At 37.1% G+C, this 11,082-nt stretch overlaps 1 pseudogene; it reads left to right on the top strand.

The window, feature by feature from the left end:
- The first annotated feature begins 1,620 nt into the window (after window positions 1–1,620).
- On the top strand, window positions 1,621–6,283 carry LOC110038202 (annotated as a pseudogene).
- The last annotated feature ends 4,799 nt before the right edge of the window (window positions 6,284–11,082 follow it).

Here is an 11,082-nt window from a genome sequence, read left to right as displayed (position 1 = left end):
CAACACCCAGGGTCAATCCTAAAGCCAAGTAATCCTATAGGGATTCTTCTTGAATTCTCTTATAATGATCTTATCTACTAAATGCTAGAGGTTAAGATCATTATGTGGAATTTCAAGTTGAGTAAAAAGAAGAGTTTTGAATTTCTAATGGTGGGGGTACCTTTTCTAATTTTTTAAGACTAGTCAATAGGAAAGTCCTATGGCTAGACCTTGGCTACTAAAGAAGTTTTCTAGACCTCAACCAAAAGTGAGGTCAACAGGATCTAAGGCGAAAGAGCCACAAAGATTTGTCAACTTATTCCAAGCCCAAGGATAAAGGAGTCATATTATTATGGCTGCATATTTTGTATTTTTTATTGTGGTTTAATAATGACTTGCATGCCAGCTTGATGTAATTTTTCATTTGTTTTAGAAGATATTTTATCTTCTCTTTTATTTTCTTGTAAGTTTTAGCCTATATATAGGCCTTATGTCAAAAGAGAACGGGACTTTTGATTCTTGTTAAAAAAACTTGGCATTTGGGTTGTCTCCCACCGTTTCCTTAGGATTCCAACGGAACTCTAGGCCATCTCATGAGTTCTTTCCCAACTTATCAAGCGGATTTCCACCCCGTTTGCGACGTCTTCCATTTTACCAAGGATCTTTCCTCATGTCAAGCATAGGGTTGTGGTCTTATACCAACGCTTATACCAACGTTCTTGTTTGTACCAACGTTCTTGTTTGCGTTGAGCATTGGATCAAGGTTTACCTCCATCCATCCATTTTACCGCAGGTTCTACATATAATTCGGTTTGTTCCAACTTTGGTTTCTTGCATTTCATTAGAATTTCCATCAATTCTTTTCAGTTTTGGCATAGCACATTCAATTTGCTAATAAGAACATCAATCCCCACGATCCTTTCTTGCATACATGCACATCAGTTTGGTATCAGAGACTCACGGTTCTTGAACACATAATTTTCTTGTTGGGCTTTTGTGTTCTTGTTGGATGTTTCTTTTTTAGATAATTAATGAGATTAGTTATTTTCCCTTTTCTTATGTCCAATTTTTCGTCTATGTTCAATTTTTACTAAGTAATCCAAAATGTTATTCATTTTGTAATTAATTCTTCAATTAGCTGCTCTCATAATTATTAATAATTGTGTTCTTGTTAATATTCACATTGTTATTGCTCATGTGATTGTCCTCGTTATTTTCATATCAGTTATTCTATTTATTATCCAAATTGTCCAAATCAGTGTTCATGTTATTGTTCAAATCATCTACTTCTTGATATTCTTTATGATAAATGTTGTTCTTGATGTGAACTTTTTATTTTCATTTCTTGTTATTTTTGTTTCTTGAAATACAAATCATCTTGATGTGATCTTGTTATTTTTATTTCTTAGTTGATATTCTTGTTGTTCTTGATATCATTTCTTGTTCTTGATATGATTGTCCAAATCAGTTTAGTAGTGCTTTTATTTTGATTCAAGATATCAAAATTTGTAATTCATTATCATCATCTCAATGTTTTGCTTAGCATTTCAATTTTTTTTCTTATTTGTGGTGATTTAGAATTTGATTTGAGTTGTTAATTTTGAATTCTTACTTACCTACCTTCATTGTAAGTCCTCAATCATGTCCCAAACAAATTTTGAAGAAGAGGAAAGGCAAACTGCTGTTCCTAATCTACAATTTCAAGCATTAGTGGGGGAGATGAGAAGAATGATGAGGGCTGAGTTAGAGCAAATTCATGAAAGATTGGAATGGGTAGAGGGAGACATCCAACAAAGACAGCCACGAAATATTTCCAATAGGCAAAGGGAGAGAGTTCCACTGAGAAGAGTGAGAGAGGAGGATGAAGGATATTATGAGGTTGGATTTGACGAAGAGAACGATATGGATTTATTTGTTGAGAGGAGGCGTTATGGTGGACAAGTTAGAGACATTAGGAATAGAGACGATAACAGCTTGGCAGGTATTAAGATGTGCATTCCTTCTTTTCAAGGCAAAAACAATCCTGAAGCCTATCTTGAATGGGAGAAGAAGATGGAATTAGTGTTCGACTGCCACAACTATTCCAAAGTAAAGAAGGTGAAATTGGCCGCCATTGAATTTACAAATTATACTATTGTTTGGTGGAATCAATTAAAGTTGAGCAGAAGGAGAAATTGAGAGCGTCCTATAGAAACATGGGAAGAAATGAAAGTTGTTATAAGGAAGCGAATTGTGCCAAGTCATTACTATCGAGAGTTGTATCAGAAGTTACAAAAGCTTAGGCAAGGTAATCAAAGTGTGGAAGATTACTATCAAGAGATGGAGATTGTTATGATTCGGGCTAATGTAGAAGAGGACCGAGAAGCTACTATGGATAGATTCTTAAATGGTTTAAACCAAGAAATCCAATATAGAGTGGAAATGCAACATTATGTGGAGTTGGAGGACATGTTACATGTGGCCATCAAGGTAGAACAATAACTCAAGAGGAGGGGTGGCCCACATTTGTCAACTAGTGTGGGTTTTTCATGGAAGCCAAATTTTCAGAAAAAAGAGGACAAACTAATTGCAAAGTCCAAACCCGAGCCAAGACAAGAGACAATCAGCCAAGGAACTCAAGGGAAAATTGACCCTTCCACTTCTAGAAATCGAGACATTAAATGTTTTAAATGTCAAGGCAGGGGTCAATATAGCCAACCAATGTCCTAACAAAAGAATCATGGTAATAAGGGACAATGGATGGAATGAGACTGATGAATAATTAGAAATTGAGTCTGTACCACCAATAGAGGACATTGAATGTGAAGAATATGCGGTCATGGGAAAATTGTTAGTCACAAGAAGGGCTTTAAGTGTGCAGACCAAGGTTGATGAAAGAATTCAAAGAGAAAACATTTTTCACACTAGGTGGCAAGTACAAAATAAGGTATGTAGTTTGATCATTGATGGAGGAAGCTGTACTAATGCTGCTAGCACTATTTTAGTTGAAAAACTATGACTGCCAACCATCAAGCATTCCTGGCCTTACAAGTTGCAATGGTTTAATGATAGTGGTGAGGTGAAGGTGATCAAGCATGTTTTGGTCTCATTTCGCATTGGAAAATATGAAGATGAAGTCTTGTGTGATGTAGTACCAATGCAAGCAGGTCATTTGTTACTAGGCTGACACTGGCAATGATAGAATTGTCACTCTTGTGCCAATGACACCAAAGGAGGTCTACGAGGATCAAGTGAGATTGCAAAATGATTATTGTCAAACGAAAAGGAGTGATCAACATAAAGAGGCTGACCCAAATGAGAAAAAGAAAGAAATGGAACAAGCAGCCATTAAGAGAAACAAAGAAAGAAAACAAAAGAATTTTTATGCAAAGGCAAGTAAGATCAAGAGATCATTATTTTTAAACTAACCAATGATTGTACTTCCTTACAAAGACGCATTCTAAACACTAATAAATGTGACAATACTTTTTCTTATTCAATTGTTTCTCTTTTGCAAAGAGTTTCAAGATGTCTTTCTTAAGGATATTCCACATGATTTATCACCCATTCGAGGGATTGAGCATCAAATTGATGAGCCACCATTCCAACCCGTCCAACCTATAGAAGCAATCCCGAGGAGACAAAAGAGTTATAAAGGCAGGTTGGGGAGCTAATAGAGAAGGGGTATGTGAGAGAGAGCATGAGTCCATGCGTTGTTCCGGCAATTCTAGTTCTTAAAAAGGATGGGTCTTGAAGAATGTGTGTGGATTTTTGAGCCATCAACAATATTACGATAAAGTATAAACACCGTATTTCTCGCTTAGATGATATGCTAGATGAGTTACATGGATCTTGTGTATTTTCTAAGATTGATTTAAGAAGTGGATATCATCAGATTAGGATGAAAGAAGGTGATGAGTGGAAAACTGCTTTTAAGACAAAATATGGTTTGTATGAATGGTTAGTTATGCTTTTTGGTTTGACTAATGCACCTAGTACTTTAATGAGACTAATGAACCATATTTTGCGAGCTTTTATTGGAAAATTTGTTGTGGTCTATTTCGATGATATTCTGATATATAGCAAAAACTTGAAGGATCATGTTGAACATTTAAACTTGTTTTAGATGTTTTGAGAAAAGAAAAGTTATTTGATAACTTGGAAAAGTGTACCTTTTGCACCAATAAACTTTGTTTCTTAAGATTTTTTGTGAGTGCGCAGGGTATACAGGTTGATGAAGAAAAGGTGTGTGTTATACATGAGTGGCCTAGTCCCACTAGTATAAGAAATGTTCGTAGTTTTTATGGACTTGCTAGTTTTTACCGACGATTTGTGAAAGACTAGTAGCATAGTTGCACCACTCATTGAATTAATCAAGAAGAATGTTGGGTTCAAATGGGGAGAAGCGCATGAAAATGCATTTCAATTGATCAAGGAAAAACTTACTCACGCCCCTATTTTGACTTTACCTGATTTTTCTAAACATTTGAAATTTAATGTGATGCTTCAGGTATTGGCATAGGTGTTGTTCTTATACAGGAGCGAAGACCAATTTCTTATTTCAGAAAAAAGTTGAGTGGGGCCACCTTAAACTATCCAACTTATGACAAGGAGATGTATGCATTGGTTAGAGCCTTGAAAACTTGGCAGCACTACCTTTGGCCTAAGGAGTTCGTGATTCACATTGATCATGAGTCCTTGAAGCACTTGAAAGGTCAACACAAATTAAACAAAAGGCAAGCTCGTTGGGTGGATTTCATTGAGACATTTCCTTATGTCATTCGATACAAGCAAGGTAAGAAAAATGTGGTTGTTGACACTCCTACTCAAAGGTATGCATTACTATCTACTCTTGATGTAAAGTTACTTGGTTTTGAACATATTAAAGATTTATACCTTGATGATGTTCATTTTTGTAATGAATATCAAGCTTGTGATAAAACTGTTTGCGGTAAATTCTTTAAACATAACGGGTTTCAATTTCGAGAAAATAAGTTATGTGTGCCTACAAGTTCTTTGCGAGAATTGTTTGTACAGGAATCTCATGTAGGGGGATTAATGGGACATTTTGGAGTTGCAAAGACTTTAGCTGTTTTGCAGGAACACTTCTATTGGCCACACATGAGGCGAGATTTTGAGAGAATTTGTGGTAGGTGTGTCACATGTCAACAAGCTAAATCTCGAGTGCAACCCCACGGTTTGTATACTCCTTTACCAATTCCTAGTGCACCTTGGATTGGTATGTCTATGGACTTTGTGCTAGGTTTTCCTAGGACTAAACGTGGTAGAGATTCAATTTTTGTGGTGGTGGATCGATTTTCCAAAATGACACATTTTATTCCATGTCACAAAACTTATGATGCTTCTAATATTGCATAGTTGTTCTTTAGGGAGATTATAAGATTACACGGTATGCCTAAAACATTTGTTTCTGATAGAGATCCTAAGTTCTTGCGTTACTTTTGGAAGACCTTGTGGTGTAAGTTAGGAACTAAATTATTGTTTTCTACTACTTGTCACCCACAAACCGATGGTCAAACTGAAGTAGAAATAGGACTTTGTCTAATTTGTCAAGGGAAATCATACAGAAAAATATCAAAACATGGGAAAATTGTTTACCACATGTTGAGTTTGCTTATAATAGGTTTGTTCATTTTGCTACTAAATTTTCACCTTTTGAAATTGTTTATGGTTTTAATCCTTTAACGTCATTTGATTTAATTCCATTGCTTGTTCTGAGCATTTTAACTTGGATGGTAAGAAAAAGGCTGAGTTTGGAAAGCAGATACATGAGAAGGCACGACTGAATATTGAACAAAGAACAAAGCAATACGAAAAACATGCTAATAAGGGGCGACACAAAATGATCTTCAAACCTGGAAATTGAGTCTGGTTACACTTGAGAAAGGAAAGATTTCTAGAAAAAAGGCATTCCAAACTACTTCCAAGCTTTCCAAGTACTTGAGTGTATCAATGACAGTGCCTACAAGCTAGATCTACTAGGTAAGTATAATGTGAGTGCTTCTTTCAATGCTACTGATTTAAGTCATTTTGATGCAGGCACTCATTGGACGACAAATCCTTTCAAGAGGGGAATGATGCAAATGATATCATGGATGATAATGACACGACTTCAAGAAAAGATTTATAATGAAGAAAAGATTTAATGCAAGTTCCATGTGGGCCAATTACTAGATGTCGTGCAAAGAGGGTGAAAGAAGCTCTTAATGTATTAGTCCAGGAGGCATGGACTCAAGCCAATTCATGGGAATCTAAGGAGAAAGTGCCACAAAGATTTGTCAACTTATTCCAAGCCCAAGGATAAAAGAGTCATATTATTATAGTTGGATATTTTGTATATTTTATTGTGGTTTAATAATGGCTTGCATGCCAACTTGATGTAGTTTTTCATTCGTTTTAGAATATATTTTATCTTCTCTTTTATTTTCTTATAAGCTTTAGCCTATATATAGGCCTTATGTCAAATGAGAAAGGTACTTTTGATTCTTGCCAAAAAAACTTGCATTTGGGTTGTCTCACACGGTTTCAACTCGATTCCAATGGAACTCTAGGTCATCGCCTAAGGAGTTCTTTCCCGACTTATCAAGTGGATTTCCACCCCGTTTGTGGCGTCTTCCATTATACAAAGGTTCTTTCCTCAATTCAAGCATAGGGTTACGGTATTATACCAACGTTCTTGTTTGTGTTGAGCACTGGGTCAAGGTTTACCTCAATCCATCCATTTTACTACAGGTTCTACATAGAATTTGGTTTGTTCCAGCCTTGGACGGTTTTATTATTTGGTTTCTTGCATCTCATTAGAATTTCCATCAATTCCTTTTTATTTTGTCATAGCACATCCGATTTTCTAATAAGAAAATCAATCCCCACGATCCTGTCTTGCATATATGCACATCAATTGCACATCTCACTCGTTTAAACAGTTCAACCATTGAACATCCTTCTTTGGTGGTCAATCTCTGGAACATTGTGCGAACTTTAGTGATAGGAGTGGGCTTCTCCCAGTGGGCTTGGCTTCTCCCTCTCCTCACTACGACCATGAAGTGATGGTAAGGCAGCAACGATCCTTTGAAAACTCTCATGTCCATTAGTATTCATCAGTGGATGAAACCTACTCCTTTGCAGAAGCGGAGAGGTCTCCAGTAATCCAAGTTCCTCCTCATGAGGAAACTCATCATCCGATACTTTTTTTTGAAATTTGGGCCTTAGTTGCCCTTTGAAATTTTTTATTATGGTTCCTTCTCTGCGATCGAGTCAGCGGCGCAAACTTTGAACTTGAGTCAATCTCAAACACTGACGGCGATATGGTAAATTCTTCAATTTCATCTTCTACGATCATAATCTCCTTTCCTTTAGCAGAAAAGGGGACAATAGACCTGGCGGGGGCCGTGAAAGCGGTAGTTTTCACCTTCTTGCAAGAAGGGAATTCCTGGGGACAGCTCAAGTTAAATTTAGTAGAGGGCTCTTCAATTTCCGGAGTGGCGAATTTCACCGCGACGAACAAGGCCTTCACAAAAACAACTTCTAGTTCGTCGAATTCAGTTCCAAACTTGATGGTGGGAGCGTCATTGTGAGTGTTGCAGGTAGGCACAAGAAAGTGATTGTAGGGAACGCCAATGCAGCAGCTTCAATAAGAAAGGTCTAGAGTTAGTTATGTGGCCAACGCCTTGTAATTTTAGTGTGAACACTAAAAATTAACAAAGGCTAATTCGTAGACTGGGCAAATTTTATTTTATTCTTAGTTTGTGAAGGTTTTAAATTTAGTAAAAATAGTTTGAAAGTAGAATGATTTAATTAATTAAATAACAAAGGTTAAAGAGCAATCACAACACAACACAATTTGATTTAATTTATAAAATAGCAAACCAAGCTCGAAGGGGAAAGTGAAGCTTAGGACCCAGTGCGAGATCGACTTTATAATGCGCAATGCCCGGGCAGAACTAGTCCACCAACACACCTATTGAGGATCCGACCCCACGCGAAGATAAAAGACCTAATGAACTCTTGAATCTCTCTATTCAAATATGATTGAACAGACGGTCCTAAAGTCCGAAAAAGTTGGACGTACTTCCCCAAGAAAGAAATGGGTGAAGCATGCCAATGAAAGAAGAGTAATTTGGTCCATAAGGGGCATAGACACATCACCAATGTATAAAGATAATATTCCCTAATTAATATGGAGAGAGAAACTACTCCCCAGTGGAGTCGCCATAAGCTGTCGGCACAATGTTAGGCGGGGTCGTCCTTTGGAAGCTGTCAGTCGCCGAAATGGAAATCTCGTCACCCACTTTGAAGGGACATTTAATTCATATATATATTTAAGTTTAAAAAAATATGAAATTAAACTGATCACATATCTTTCAAAATTTGGATGAAAGAGCACTACACCTCAAGCTATGTATCTATCCCGAAAGATAAACACAATACTTGAGTGTGAGACTCAATCAAACAAACTAAGAAATATATAACATCTGTTTGGTTTGCGAAATGATTTTATTATAAGTCGATAAGTTTCCCTATTTAATATGAAAAGTCAAATAGGGCTTATATTAAGCTAGGTTCGGAAAAGCCTCTAATAAGGGAAAGATCCTATAGTTAATTACATCTTAGATAACCAAAGAGACAGAGACATCGAAAGCCCCATGGTCCCATGCTATGGTGAAATGTCTATGCAAATGGAGAATCCAAATAAAAAAAAAACACCATTTAATTAATTTAAAATCATACATGCATTAAATAGAAATTGAACTATTTTCACATTGTTCTCATCTGTTCACTTAGCGAGAGAGTTATTTTATTTTATTTTTTTGATTTTTCTACATCAAGATATGCATTTTTGAAGTTCAGGCATTTAAATAAATAAGAAAAAATACTATTTTTCTACTTAAGTGACACGGTGCCTACTCAACCTCGACACCTTTGAGATTTCCACACGGTGTCTTCTGGTTCAGCGCCGACAGACACCTCAACGCTCACTCCATCCGCGATTCATGTTCCACTCCTTCGTCCGGCTCCATCATGACCGTCCGTCTGATACATGCGGAAACGAACGACATCCACTTATTCTTCCCAAATCCCTAGCCCAAGAATTGTCCAACTGCAAACCTTAATATCTCTCTCTTGATACTTAACCAAATTAAGTGTGGTTTGTTCCTATAGACTCGTCTTGACTAGGGGAACATATCCACACAGTTGGTAAACTCTTAAATCATGTCTATAAGCATGAAGAATCAAATGAAGCTTGGTTTAAGGGGAGAGTCCAATACCTTTGCCCAATAGTTGTGTCCTCAATTGGGTGCTTCCAAAAGCTTTCCTTGTGTCCAAAGAGGTCCTAGATGAAGCCTTAAGTTGTGGTGAAATGCCTAGGTATGAAATCGATCAAGGCCAATTTAGGGGTTCGATCAAAGTCAATGCTAGGGAGGTCTAGTGATGGGGCTTTCGTGGGGGATCTTCTTCTCTCACTCAAGGGATGGTGTGGGTGCAATTAAGTTGAATTTGGTCGAGTCTAGAGGGATGTCCTATTTCAGGCTTGATTTTGAGCTCCAAAATTGAGCTCAGGCAATGGGTTTAAAGGCTTGAGGGTGGTTGGATTGACCTCAATGGGTTTTAAGGAAGCTTTGGGATCAATTTGGCAGAGTCTCCCCAAGGATGTTCAAGCTCTCTCCCCTTGGCCATGGATGGTGAGTTTAAATAGAGGGGGGAGGAGAGGCCATCAGGAGCAATTGGTGGGTGGAAAAGCTTGATTAGGTGGAGTAAAGAAGAATTCAAGTGTCCAATTGGAATCAGGTAGCTTGGATGGGTTCAATTTTGAGTTTTGGCCTAAGTGGAGCACTTAGACTTCGATTTTTCGATAGCCAAGGTGGTCGACCAGCCAAGGAGGGTCACCATCTGACTTAGGGAGGTATGGGCTTGTTTTGGTGAAGTCAATTGGGGTTGACCATGTGTAAAAGGTATTGAATTTAAATGGAATGGGGGAAGAGCTATTTTGGGTCAAATTGGGTCAAGTCATGGTTTGGGGTTGGGTTCACTCACTAAGAAATGTTTGGATGTTGAGGGAAATTAGATGATTCAGCTTAATCAACATGGAGAGGTCCCTATCCAAGTGATTTTCCATAAGCATGATGTTTGGGTGTTTCTTGAAGTTGGTTAAAAAGGATCTTAAGGGTATTTAAAAGTGGTTTGTCCCCATGCCATTAATAGCATGGTGATGTGGCATGGCTCTCATGGCTCATCTATGGCTTGGGAGTGGCTTCATAGCTTATCCTTCGCTTGGTCAATTTGCATGAGAACAAATTTTGCTATTATTTGGTATTTTTATTGAGTTTTTGCATGATGCTTGATTTTGAATTTTTGCATGATGCTTGATATTGAATTTTTGCATGATGCTTGATTTAGAATGATTTGATTATGAATTTAGAACTTAGGGAATGATTTTGATTAAAGGGATGATGGGGAGGAAGATCATCATATGGGCTTTTGATTGAAATTCAGCTTTTTGAATGACTTAAAGACTTGGGCTTTTAAAATTGAGATTGAATTTGGGTTAAATTTTAGGATAATTGAATGTTTAATTTGGTGTAGGAAGATTCCATGAGGAGTTTGGAACGGATTTCAAGTGATGTGAATTGAATTAGAAGGCTAATTTAATAGATTTAGTCATATGATCAAAATTGTGACTTTTTTTGAGTAAAATTGAGCTTGAAATTAGGTCAAATTAAACTTAAATTTTGTTTAGATTGGGATTGAGGGTACTGAATTTTGATTTGAATTTGAAATTGGGTAAGATTGGGGCCAATTGGGTAGAGAAGAGTGTAGAATTTCTAATGGTGAGGGTTCCTTTTCTAGTCATCTCGGAATAGTCAACAGGAAAGTCCTACGGCTAGACCCTAGGCTACTAAAGAGAAAGAGTTGGACCTTAACGAAAAATGAGTTCAACAAATGGACCCCCATTAGGTGTGGTGTGTCGGGCAAACATGATACGCCTAAAATATATAGTGTTTTTAGACACATTTTTATACCTATTTTTGAGATAATGCACTTTAAGGAAAGGTATTTTTATGTTCTATTTCAGGTACAACAAATTGTTTTTCTTTCAGGTACAGG

This window comes from Phalaenopsis equestris, unplaced genomic scaffold (genome assembly GCF_001263595.1).
Source record: "Phalaenopsis equestris unplaced genomic scaffold, ASM126359v1 Scaffold232153, whole genome shotgun sequence".
Taxonomy (NCBI): domain Eukaryota; kingdom Viridiplantae; phylum Streptophyta; class Magnoliopsida; order Asparagales; family Orchidaceae; genus Phalaenopsis; species Phalaenopsis equestris.
The sequence above is the reverse complement of the archived record's forward strand: the minus strand, read 5'-3'. Positions and strand labels throughout refer to the sequence as shown.